The 14393-nt window shown below is 30.2% G+C and overlaps 1 pseudogene; it reads left to right on the top strand.

The window, feature by feature from the left end:
* The first annotated feature begins 2040 nt into the window (after positions 1-2040).
* LOC120576027 (uncharacterized) lies at positions 2041-10966 on the top strand (annotated as a pseudogene).
* The last annotated feature ends 3427 nt before the right edge of the window (positions 10967-14393 follow it).

The raw sequence follows: 14393 nt of genomic DNA, 5'->3' as shown, positions 1-14393 counted from the left end.
GCCTATCATTCTTATACGTATTAAGGCACCCAAAACCACCCATCTTACGTCTTATAACAACACTTCAAAAAAAAAAATATATATCTCTCAGGCACTTGCTCGCCGTGGCGAGTGGTTCTGCTCGCGAGGCGGGAAGGTCTACTCGCCTAGGTGAGCGATGAATATCAGCACGACCAGAATCCAGATTTTTACCCAAAATCCCAATTTTCTCAATTCCACTCCCCAAATCAGTATACAGATATTAAACTAAGTGCTGTATGCAACCAGAACCTAATTCTAACATCAGAATCTCAATCTCTACTCTCAAAACCCACTAATTCAACATAACCCTAGAATTCCCAATTTCTACCAAAACCTGTTAAACTCAAAATCAGAATTCAGAATCAATACAATTGAAGTAAACCTCACCCTTACCTTAGATTTGTAGAAAGAATTGCACAGCAAAATCGGTTCCTTGGCTCTTCTCCCTTGTTCTTGGTTTTCTCTCCCAAAACTAGTTTCACGTAAAAACGTTTTCTGACTTTTTCTTTTCTTAACTCCCCTAATGTAACTTCCCTTTAATTCATTAAACTCCCCTTAATTCTATTAAATCCTAATTAACTCCCCAACCTCCAAAATAATATTAATTTCCCACTTATTCCAATTATTAATAAAACAAACTATATAATAAAATAATACATCCACATAAATCACAAATATTATTTAAAATCACATAAAAGAATCTAAAAAATCAATTTTGCTTATTTTTATAAACGGAGGGAGTATTATATTACCAAAGTAGTGTTGACTTTCTATTACCAAAGTAGTGGTAATATAATAGCACATTTTCAACTCTCAAAAAATTGATTGTAAAAGTAGTGTTGACTTGCTATTCACTACAACATTTAGGCTATAATGCAATGCCACTTTTAAAGGAGTCAAACAAAATTGTTGTATAATTTGACTAAAACAACACAATTTTAAGTGGTAGTCTTATTTAATCTAAACAATAATAACACAACAGTTTATTCAAAAAAATAAATAATAACACAACAGTTTTAATTTTTATAATATTTAATTATTTTACTTATATTTTTTTAATTTCTTTTATTTTTATATTTTAAAGTGAAGAATCCAAATTTTTATTTCACTCTCTTTCTCTCTCATAAGCGCTTCACGTTTCTCTCCCCTTCTCTCTCTCTTCCCTCTCTCTCTTGCCTCTCATAAGTGCTTCTCAGAATCAATTCAACACAAACATTTACCTCTCTCTCATAATCTCTTCACTGAATCACTTCTCACAATCACTTCTGAATACTCTGAAGCGTAAGTTCTACATCAAATGCAGTTTATAAGAACTAACAAAACATGTGACAATTTTTTTCCCAATTTTCTCACATTTATTTTTGGCAAATTATATTTTAACTGACAATGTGATGATGTAGTTTTTTTTACCTGTCTTTTATTTGACTGATGTGAGTAATTTATTAACTAGAGGACGACTATATGATGAATGGATTAAGCACCAAAGTTGCTGCTCAACTCAAAACGGACCTTGTTAATCACACACCATCCAAGAAGTAAGAGATATTTCCAAAGTGTAAGTGCTACATCAAATGCACATGCTATGGAAACTAACAAAACATGTGACCATTGTTTTTCTAATTTTCTCAAATTTAGTTTTATCGAATTCTATGTAAAGTGACAATGTCATGATGCAGTTTTTTGTTTTTACTTATATTGTACTTGACTGATGTGAGTATTTTATTAACTAGTGGACCAATCTATGTTCAATGGATTAAGCAACAACTTTTATGCTCAAGTCCAAAAGGACCTTGTTGATCATCGACCATCCAAGAAGAGAAAGAATACTCTGAAGCGTAAGTGCTACATCAAATGCAATTTATAAGAACTAACAAAACATGTGACAATTTTTTTCCCAATTTTCTCACATTTATTTTTGGCGAATTCTATGTTAACTGACAATGTCATGATGCAGTTTTTTGTGTTTACTTGTATTGTACTTGACTGATGTGAGTATTTTATTAACTAGTGGACCACTCTATGTTCAATGGATTAAGCAACAACTTTTCTTCTCAAGTCCAAAAGGACCTTGTTGATGATGGACCATCGAAAAAGCAAAAGAGTACTCCAAAGTTTCCGTCAATGTCACTTGATGAGTACTTTAAAAGTAGTAGGGACCAACTTGAAGTAGAGGAGCAGAGGAGTCTGAAAATGAAGAACTTGACAGGGAACAAGAAGTTGAGGGTGAGATAAACTATGAAAATGATGATGGTGATAATTCAATGGAAGGTAACACCCCTACTAGTTTGAAAATATATTTATATAAATATATTTTGTTTCAATAATGTATATGTGTGTGTATGTATGTATGTATAACTCTTGTGATATTGGAATGTTAACTAAGAGAAGCATAAAAAAAATAAAAAATAAAAAGAGGAAGCACATTGTGCTTAAAAATTCATGCTCGGTCACTAGTTGATAGAAAAGAAATCACCTTAAATGAAGAAGGAGAGGATATTGGACCAAGTCAAAAGATAGTTTCTGAATTCAGCAATTTTTTGGGATCAGTAGCAAGGATGTCAGATTTATGTCCTCTTACTTACCAAAATTGGAAGGCTATACCGAAGAAGAAGAAGAAGACTATATGGGCCTATGTCAATGTATTAACTCTTCTAGTGTGTGTGTGTGTGTGTGTGTGTGTGTGTGTGTGTGTGTGTTTGAGTACATTGTTCCTTCACTTAATCCTTAATCCAATATATTTATCTATATCTGTCCTTTTTCTTTGTAGAAAAGATACATTTTTCCAGAAAAAGGACAAAAGGTTGTATATGCTATTATAAATGATGCTTGGAGGCGGTATAAATGGTTGATTAAGAAAAATCATTTTACTAAGTATATAAATTTACGTGAGTGGCTGAAAAACCGTCAAGACAGCATACCTGAAGCACAATTTAAGAAATTAATGACTTATTGGAGATATGAAGCTGTTCGTCATATGAATACAGGAAATCAATCATCAAAATGCTAAGAATATAGATAAACAAAAATGGAGACATCGAGCGGGTCCCATAAGCTTTGCCGTCAATAAGGGAAAGATTAGTATATAACTTTTACTACTATTAGCGAATAATTAAATTCTTCTATTAGCTAGTGATGATTTTTCTACTATTTGAGAATAATTTTTTTGCTTTGGATAGCGTGCAACCAAGGATGATAGAGAGCCTCCTACTCAAGCTGAAGTTTTTATTGAAACACGACAAAGCAAGAGAGGAAAGCAGCTGGACCAAGTTACTAGTAATGCAATCGTAAGTTTTTTCTTTATGATTTTACAAAGTTAGATATTGGCAGAAACGGGAAAAAAAATAATCATTATTTTATCCTAAAAAATGACTTTACGTAGTCAATTAATGTTGTTTTTGATTTTACAAGACAAATCTTCAAGATTTGATCACAAATTATGGTCAGTCTTTGGATAAAGTTGTTCAAACTATCTTTGACAAAGAAAAACCAGGGAGATTGCGCTGCTATGGAAGAGTTACAACATCTTCTTTGTTGAAAAGAAATAAAGTGGCAGATATGAAAAAAAAGCATGTTGCTGAGGTGAAAAGTTTAACTGACAAGGTCCAAGAGATGGAGACTAAACATAGCAAGGATATGGCTGCAATGGAAGAAAAATTGCAAGTTCTTCTAAGGATCATGTTGAACCAAAGCAACACAGGCATAAATATGGGGGATTTAGGAGCTTTTTTATCAACCCGAAATGATGACAATAATGTTCGACATTCATCTACATCTACACATGCTCTAAATAATCATGAGGTATATTTTTCTTATATTGAAGTGTCGGCTAATTGTTGCAATAGAGATAAACATCAGTTGGACTAATCAATCTATAAATTATCATTTTCACATTATCTGTAGACTTAACGAGGTAGGCCGCTTTAGATTATCATTTTATTATTAAGTTCTTGAAGTAGAAAAAGTTGATTTTTTTAACCTTTATTTCTCTTTTTTCACTAACCACCGGAAACATCGATTTCTTTGATTCTGGATTAGTTAGTCATGAAGCTCACAGTGAAGACTTTGAAAGGAAGACATTTCAAAATCAGAGTTCATCTTTCTGATTCTGTATGTTGTACTTCTTTTTTCTCTTTTTTTTTTCTTTCCAATTTTATTAAATTTCTTTGATTGAAGAATTCCCAATATTCATTCAATTTTGTTAGATAATGGCTGTAAAAAAGAATATTGAAGACATTCAAGGAAAAGATAATTACCGAAGCGAACAATAATTGCTGATTCACAATGGAAAAGTTTTGAAAGATGAAACTACTTTAGTTGATAATAAAGTCTCTGGAGATGGCTTTCTTGTTGTCATACTTAGTAAGGTATGGATCTATGTGTAATGCCCTAGTCGTTATTTTATTTATTTATGATTTATTTAGAGTCTTTTATATGATTTTAAATAATTTTTGTTTATTATGTGGTGTGTTATATTTTATTATATGGTTTATTGTAGTATTAAGTAGAATAAGTGGGAATTATTATTATTTGGAGTTTTGGGGGTTATATTTTAATTAGTATAATTAAGTGGGAGTTAAGTGAAATATTTGGGGAGTTAAGAAAAGGGGAGAATTCAGAAAACTGTTTTTACGTACAATAGAGCTTTTGGGAGAAAAAGGGAGAAGAGCCAAGAGAACCAGATTTTTGAGAATTGTTCATCTGAATTAAGGTAAGGGTGAGGTTTACTTCAGTAGTATAGATTTTTAATTCTGATTTTGGTTTAACAGGTTTATGGTAGAAATTGGGGATTTTGGGTTGTAAGTTGAATTCTTTGGTTTTTGGGTGAATTGAGTGTAGGAATCACTGGTTTGATGTTAGAAATAGGTTCTGATTGTATACAGCATTTCATTTCATATCTGTAAACTGATTTGGGGAGTGAAAATTGAGGAAATTGGGATTTTTGGGAAAAACCTGCATTCTGCCTCTACTGATGTTCATCGCTCGCCCCAGCGAGTAGCCTGTCTCGCCTCGCGAGTGAGCAACTTCATGGCTCGCCTCGCGAGCAGAACCACTCGCCATGGCGAGTAAGTGAGTGAGAGATCATGATTTTTAGATTGTTGTTATAAGGTGTAAGATGGTTAGTTTTGAGTGCCTGGATGTTTTTAGAGAGGACTAGGACAATTTTTAGATTAAAAAGATGAATAGGTAGCTTAAAAATGAAGATTTAGTGAGAAAAATGTCAAAACTCCCGAGAGCACCCTTTTTCTCGTTCGCCTCGTCTCGCCACGATGAGTAACCTTTTTCCTGAGCTCGCCATAGCGAGCAGATGCACTCGCGAGGCGAGTTGCCTAGTATCTGAGCTGTTTGTTCTTTAATTGAATAATGATGAATGAATTTGATGTATGAGCATGATTATGATTAATTGTGTATTTTCTGGAATTGTTGGATTAATTATGATGATTTGTTGATGACTGTGATGTATGTTTATATCTAATTAAATCATACATGTTGTTAAATTAGTGGGATGTAAGTCATATTATATATATGCATTGTTGAGTTGTATGTAGATGTACACAAGTGGAGTCCATTCCATAATCATATAAAGTGGGAGGGCTCATGCCCTGGAACAGCTTGTCGTTCAAAGCGGGAGGGCTCATGCCCTGGAACACCTTGTTGTTCAAATTGGTGAGGGCTTATGCCCTGAAGAATGCTTTAACCATTCAAAATTTGGTGAGGGCTCCTGCCCTGTAAATTGGTACCACATGCATGTGCATAGTCGCATTGTTGAGGAGTCTTAGCGGTGGTGTCAAGTAGTTGTGTAACGCCCTCTCTAATTATTTGATTATTTAAATGAGTTTAGAATATACTTATATGATTTGTATGATTTATGTGATTTACTTTGATGAGTGACATTTTGTTATGATATATGTTGGTATTTATTAGTATAATATATATGCTATTTGATTTAGAAATATATATATGTTATTTGATTTAGAAATATATATTTGTTATTTGATTTAGAAATATGTATGATTTGTTGAAGAAATATATGTTAATTGTTATAGAAATATATATGATTTGTTGTAGAAATATATATGATCTGTTATAGAAATATGTATGATTTGTTGTAGAAATATATGTCATTTGCTATAGAAATATAAATGATTTGTTATGGAAATATATATATATATATATATATATATATATGTTATAGAGATATATTGTTATTTATTATTGTTATAGAAATATTTTATATATATATATATATATATACATATATATTGGGATAGAATATTAAGATTTGGATTCAAGAGAAAAATAAGTAGGTTAAGGATTTATATAAATAGGAGAAACCTAGTTTAGAAAAAAACATAACGTACGACTATTTTTGGAGAAAAGTGAGAAAAAGCCAAGAGAAGAGGGAGAAGACCTAGAGGCTGCGATTTTCATTCTTTAAGGTAAGGGTGAGACTAACTTTGCAATTCTATTAAGTATGTGAATCAATGGTTAAGTTTAACATGATGTAGGATGAGTTTTAAGGAATTGAAAAGTAGGTTAAAATTGTAGAATTAATGAATAAACGGTGGAAACTTGTTAAAAAGATGTATTAACTGTCCTTAGACCTTAGATAATAATTATGATGAATTCTGGAATTGAAATTAGGCTTAGAACCTTGTTAGATGATGATTTTCGTGTAGAAAGTGCATCATGTCCGAGCCTAAATTCATTGCTCGCCATGGCGAGCTATGAATCTCGCCTCGCGAGTGATGAACTTCATCGCTCGCCACGCGAGCCTTTTCCCTTCGCCTCGCGAGTCCTTTTGGTACAGCTCGCCACGGCGAACAACCTTACTCGCCATAGCGAGTATGACCAGAGAGCATGTTGATTTTCGTATTTTGGACTTTTGAGTTGAACCTTAGATGCCTTTGAGTACCTTTAGGTGCCTACTATTGATTAGAGAATGATTTAGAACGAGATTGAACCTGGAACAACCATATTTGGGAAGCTTGCTTGTACTCGCCATGGCGAGCAGATGCTCTCGCCTCGCGAGCACATCCAGAATTGAGTGTTTTTGAGGAGTTTGAGACTTGAGTTGCTTGGATTGTTTAGGAATGGAACTTTAGGTACTAATGAGACCTATCTAAGATGTTAACTGTTAATTGTGAAGCTATATTGAAATGCTAAGTGTTTATAATGTAATTTATTGATTGATTGCATTACTTGAATTATTATTGAATGATCAAGAAGTTATTGAAAATGAATTGATATTAAGTTGTTGATATGATCCGATTATGCTGCTATTGTTATTAAACTAAGTTGCATGAGTTGTTGTTGATTATCATTTGATATTGATATATCTTGAGATGTTTACGTGTCGCCTATGTTGCTATTGTTGGTTATGTGAAATATTTATATGCCTTATGTGGAAGATGTATGATGTTTAAGTTGTTGATACTTCATATTAATATTGTTATGTTGTGAATTGCTTGTGATGTTTCTGTTGCTGTTATGAACTGCTAAGTTGTTTGTAATGTGATTTAATGATTAAATGCATTACTCGAAATATTATTGAATTATATTAGGAGCTTTGTCCTCCGCACGATTATTAGTATGAATAAGTTGATGATGAACTCCAAATTATTGGATGTATAAGTGATAAGTTGATTAAGGTGTCTTGTTGATAGAGTCCATGCATTGGCATTCATTGAGCTTTGTCCTCACCAAGATTAGGAGCTTTGTCCTCCGCACGTTTAGGATCTTTGTCCTCCGCACGATTAAAGTATATTAATACTTATGATGACGATTGGTACCACATGCATATAAGTGTCTAAGTTGCATTGTCGCATTTGTCGAGTCAAAGTCGTTGTTGATGAATTATCATCCATGAGTTGTTAAGTTGTCGATGAATTATCATCTATGAGTTGTCGAGTTGTCTTCTACCTATGTGTTGTTAAAGAAGTACCTACGAAGATTATACGATGTTTATGATGTGAATTGTATGATGTTGACTAAGATGTTGCTATGTTGTTTAACATAATGATTATGATATTTTTATGTTGCTATGTTGTTTAACATATTGATTATGATATTGTTATGTTGCTATGTTGTTTAAGATGTTGATTATGATATTGTTAAGTTGTTATGATGTTGTATATAATTGTTACTATCAAGTGATGAATATGTTGTACTATATATGATTAATTATTATTAAGTGAATGTTATGAATATGTTGTTGTTATATTATTATAAGAAGATGTTTATGTTATGATGTATATAATTATTATTATTAAGTGATGATTATATTGTGTTGTTTAAGTTATTAAGTGAATATTAAGTTATGTTGTTGTAAGATGATGCTTATGTTGTGATGTATATAATTGTTATTATTAAGTGATGAATATGTTGTTCTATATATGATTAATTATTATTAGGTGAATATTATGTTATGTTATTGATGATGATTGAATGTTGTGATTACTTGATAATTGTTTATCAAAGATGCTATGATGTTTAAGATGATATTGTTTAAGATGATTATGTTTAAGATGTTCATGTTGAAGATTTATGATGTTGATTATAATGTTAGTATGTGTTGATTATATTTTTATAAGATGATGAATATGTTTTTGTTGTTGTTATATTATTATATGAAGATGAATATGTTGTTGTTATATTATTATATTATGACGAGATGATGTATATGTTGTTATTATATAATTAAGATGATTAATATGTGTTGTTCATATCATTATAAGATGATGATTTATGTTGTATTGTATATGATTATTATTATTAAGCGATGATTATGTTGTGTCATATATGATTATTATTATAGTGAGATGTTGATTACATTGTGTTGTTTTAAAGTTATTAGTGATGATGATTACATGATGATATCTATGAGTTGTTAAGTGTACTTGATGATGTTTATGTTAAATTGATAAGTTGTCTTTTATTCATGAATTGATAATGAGATGTTTGATGAATAAGTATTATTACGAATTAATGATGTTGTTATGCTGTAAATGAATTAAAATTAATGATGTTGTTATGTTGTATATGAATTATGATTAAGATGTTGTTATGTTGAATATGAACTATGAGTATGATGTGATGATCTATGTTGTTATGATTTGGTTAATAAGTGTTATGTGATGATGTGATGAATATGAAGTAAATGATAATTAGAAGTTGGTTGGACTATTAAGAATTATACATGAAGAATTATTATTACTAATAGATGAAGTTATTTATGTTGTTAAATATAATTATTGAATTATATGCTTGATATTATTGTTTTGTGAAATCTCACCCCTTCTGCTTGAAAATGTTGCTCTTCGTATGAGTAACTTGCAGGTGATCGAGTTTAAGTTGCTGTTAGATTGCTGTTGTGAGTGGATTAGCTCTCAAGTGTGTCTTTAGGTGCTCTGATACGTAACGGGATGGGAATTTTAATGTTGTCTTTCTATTCCTTACGTATTGTTTTAAGAAGATTTATGACTATGTTTTTAGATTGGATTATATGAAATAATTAAATATTTATGACTGTTTTAGTTATTGAATAAATTCCGCTGCGAAGTATTAAAGATTTTGTTATTGAATTTAAAAGGATAAATAGTTATTTATTCAGTTTATGATTTTAAGAAAAGAATGTGACATTCCGTTTACGTGGAAAACTCTGATTATTTTTATGAAATTTTTACATTGGGAAAACGGGGTGTTACAAATTGCATGAGTTGTTGTTGTTGGTTGAAATTACCACCTATTGATGATGTTGTTAATTATGAAATATATATGTATATTGGATAATTATTATTATGTTAGGGTGTTAGATTCAATTGATGAATTTTATATCTATTATCATTGTTGTGAATCTCACCCCTTCTGTTTGGAAATGTTGCCCTTCCTATAGGTAACTTGCAGGTGATCCTGAGTAGTAGATGGTGGCTCAAGTGTCTAGGGCTCTGATACGTAACGGGATGGGGATTACTTGTTTATTTTCATTCCTTATGTATCAAATTTTGGAAACATGTCGTGGAGCCTTTTATTGTCATTTGAAACAATATTGATGAATAATTATGTTGAGGCCTTTGTGTCAGGATTATTGTTGGATGATGATGTTTAATGTTTGAAAAATATTCCGCTGCAATTTATTGAATAAAGGATGTTGTTTACTAAATAGTTTTATATTCTATTTAAGAAATTTTGAAAAGTTGTGTGACATGCTCGTTTGGTGTTAAACTCTGATGTATTATTTATTATTTAATTGTTTGGGATAACAGGGTGTTACACTATGAGTTTAATGCAGCATAGATGTGGGATCAAAATTAGTCTCTTATTATTTGTTAAAAATGTTTCATGTTAGAATATAATATGTCAGGGAATATAATGTTTCATGTTAGAATATAATATGTCAGGGATGCTCGAAACTTCATAGGTAGAAACTATCAGAATAGTTCTCCTCATGTGATACATGATCTCACCTCGAATAGTAGGAGGACGAGCAAACAAACTAAAATCTGATTATGAAACATAAGCATTTCAATTAATATAATATGAGGCCCTTTTTTTGGTATGCTGTCAATGTCTAGCTTTGGTTCTGATTTGTCCTCGGTTGTGTGATGGTTTCTGTTTTGCACCTTAAGCTAGTATTTCTTGTTCCTGTTTTATCTGTTTCTGACTGATTTTATTTTGGTCTTCTTTCGGTGTTGTAGAAGGATTCTTTGCAGTAGTAAAAATAAGATAATTGGTGTGGTTTTGCGGATAAGAGGATTAATATTTTTTGAATGAAATATCTGCCACATTGCAACATTGTGAGTCTAATAGTGAATTAATTTTTATTTTTATCTTGTAGGTAAATAATAGATCTATGGGTGGTGAATGCTTCTTTGATAACTCCGAAGAAGAGGATGAAGAACATTTGTTTAATGACTTGAACGGCGATGGAGATGAGGATGAAGAATAGTTTGATTCATTAATTCTTGTTTATTTTCATTATTTGGTGTAATAAATTTCATATTGAAGGTTAAATTGTCGATATTCATGACAAAATTGATTGACTTTGGTTAGACATTTATTTTAATGTAATAAATTTTACATTGAAGGTTAAATTATTAATATTCATTACAAACTGATTGCTTTGGTTAGACATTTATTTTGATTCATACTAGAATTCTAGTGTTTATTTGGAGTTTGGTTAAGATTAAAGTTTTTATCATCTATAATCAAGTTCTATAGAATTTAATGCTTATTGTCACCATTTAAGCTTATGAAAAGTTGATATAATAATGAATAAGTAGGTTGTAGATATAATTATGAAAAAGTTATTGTTATAGAATAATTTATCTATAATAATGAATAAGCTGATCTAAAATAAGCAGGTTATAGATATAATAATGAAAAATTATGGTTTTTTTTTTCTCTCTAAAATCAGTGACAACGGTTTTAGCTGATCTAAAATCATTTTTGAAGTAATTATAGACAATAGTTTTTATCTGTTGCGTTTTCCTGTATGCAACAAATCCGTTGTCAAAAGAAAACCCAACGCCTTAGACTACCACGGAAAGAAAAGCATTGCTGAAGTTAAAACAACGGTTTTATCAACTATGACTACATTTTCAGCCGTAGTTTTAGTCCAAAAGTGTTTTACTGATTCCTAATTTTGGAACTGACCTGCGATTTTATGTTATCAAGTTTACTCACAAACAAAAAAAGATTAGAGCATTTTTGTATATGGTGTATATGGGTGTATAGGATAGATTTACCATCAAATTTTGTGCACTTCCATTTTAAACAAAGATGAAGTCATATTACATCATAAAAACTTTAGGGTGTAAGCTCACTTTTGACGAGTCTTAAAAAATTAATTTCGTAGCAAAATTATGAGTATGGGGAAAGAATAGAGAAGTATATTAAAGTGTCTAATATTTAATTGAATGTAAATTAATTATTGTATGTGATGGAAAAGTTAAAAAAAAAAATATTGAGCTGTATTTGATTTGATTTAAGAAATTAAGGAATATTAGACCATATGCCTTTTCTTTGTACATTATGTTAAAAAAATGGGAATGCTAAGTTATGGTTTGACTCCTATCAATTTTTTCCTTTTATTAATTTTTAAATAGGAGCAAATTGCTTCTCTAATATTAATTTCAGTAGGAATTAGCTGGCATACATCCAATTACATTATTTAATGTAAAACCATCAAAACAATTAAACGAGACAAAAGTATTTTCTTTAACTTGCATCATTTGCACTACTTACACTAGCAACCCCTTGGCTTAAATATTAAATTGTAGTCAACATTATAATTTTGTTTTTTAACAAGCCAAAATGAGATGCATTAATAAAAAAGATACATCATCCCATACAAAGTGTGCAAAGATGGTAGCCCGGAACCAATTTATAAAGTCTGTAATGCCAAAAAATTAGAGGCACCACTAAGAATCAAAACAAAAAAGATTACAAATGAACACTCATACACAAAAGTAGGTGTTTCCACCATTCATGAAAATTATATATGAATGAGGATGATAGTTACCATTATAATTATTATAATCATTAATAATAATAATAATAATTCCTTCAATAGAAGACACACATGCATTCATACCTAAAACAAAATAAATGTTAGGTCTTCAAGACACATATCACTAGCACATATCATCATGGCATATCATCAGGCACTCCCCCTAATATACTACTTCCCATAAATTACTTCATGCATAAAAAACAAAAATACCACTACTCCCTCTTTTTAGCAAAACTTGGCAAACATCCAGATGTATTAACTAAAGTAGCCGAACATCATGTTATTTTTTTTGGTCAAGAGAAAAATGAAATTTTATAAAGAATTAAAAGCATTAATAGACTGTTTTTTTTTTTTTCCAACTTATTTTGGAAAAAAGTCAATGTATATATAAAATTAATCACTTTCTGAAGTTTTCATCAGTTTGTTACAAATTCCTTTCAAAAAAGTTTTAGAAAATAATCTAAATACTACATCAAATGAAAAGTTATTTCGGATACATTTTCTGGAAAATCGTTTTCAATAACCTTTTTTCAGTGATTTTTTTTTTGTAACAAATACAAAACAACTTCTATCTTTAAGAAAAACTTAAAATATTAATCTTTAAATTATTGAGAATCAAAATAACTTTTTAATAATATGGAAAAGTAATCATATATTTATAGGTTCAACACCCAAGGAAAAAAAATACAAATAGACAAAGAGACGCAAAAATAAGGAAAGACAGACAAAACGGCCTAAGAGATACAAAATTCACGAAAACTTACACCACCAGGTAAAACTCCTGTAAACCAAATGAATCAGGAACAAACACGAAATTCAATATTCAAAAAAAGCTAATAGATAACCAAGCATTCAAAAGTTATTTTAATATAAATAATACCAGGAAAAACTCCTATAAACCAAATGAGTCAGGAACAAACACGAAACTCAATATTCGAAAAAAGCTAATACATAACCACAAAACATTCAAAATGATTTTGAGATTATTTTGTAGAGATCGATTTTATGAAAAAGACAAATAAAATAAAATTATAAAAAAAGATATAATTAAAATAATTTTCAAGTGATAATCAAAATAATTTTCATTTATAACATAAATTTTCTTCAAATTTAATAAAAAAAAAACATTCGCAGATATAATTAAAAAATTAAAAAGGTTTTTTCTTTCCAATAGTCTTAAACTAAAGTATCATTAGTACCATGCTTACCCTTTCAATGTCCATACTTATATCATAACAATAATGAGGAAGATCAACATAACATGAGATCGGTTTGGTCCTGACGTGTTTAATCTTTCGTCCCCTTTTCTTTTCCTCCACCTATAATAGAAAAGGGGACGGAAGATTAAAAACGTCAGGACCAAACCGATCTCATGTTCTTTTGATCTTCCTCATTATTGTTATGATATAAGTATGGACATCGAAAGGGTAAGCATGGTAGTAATGATAATTTTGTTCAAGACTATTGGAAAATAACCTTTTCAATTTTTTAATTATATCTGCGAATGTTTTTTTTTTTTTTTATTAAATTTGAAGAAAATTTATGTTATAAATGAAAATTATTTTGATTAGCAGTTGAATTTTTTTTAATTATATCAATTTTTATAATTCAAATTTTATTTGCCTTTTTCCTAAAATCTCTACGAAATAATCTCAAAATTATTTATATTAAAATCACTTTTGAATGGTTTGTGGTTATGTATTAGCTTTTTTCGAATATTGAGTTTCGTGTTTGTTCCTGATTCATTTGGTTTATAGGAGTTTTGCCTGGTGGTGTGTGTTTTCGTACTTTTTGTATCTCTTAGGCCGCTTTGTCTGTCTAGTGAATTGGTTAAACAAAACAACATATTAAAATCCACACT

Source organism: Medicago truncatula, chromosome 6 (genome assembly GCF_003473485.1).
Source record: "Medicago truncatula cultivar Jemalong A17 chromosome 6, MtrunA17r5.0-ANR, whole genome shotgun sequence".
Classification (NCBI taxonomy): domain Eukaryota; kingdom Viridiplantae; phylum Streptophyta; class Magnoliopsida; order Fabales; family Fabaceae; genus Medicago; species Medicago truncatula.
The sequence above is the reverse complement of the archived record's forward strand: the minus strand, read 5'-3'. Positions and strand labels throughout refer to the sequence as shown.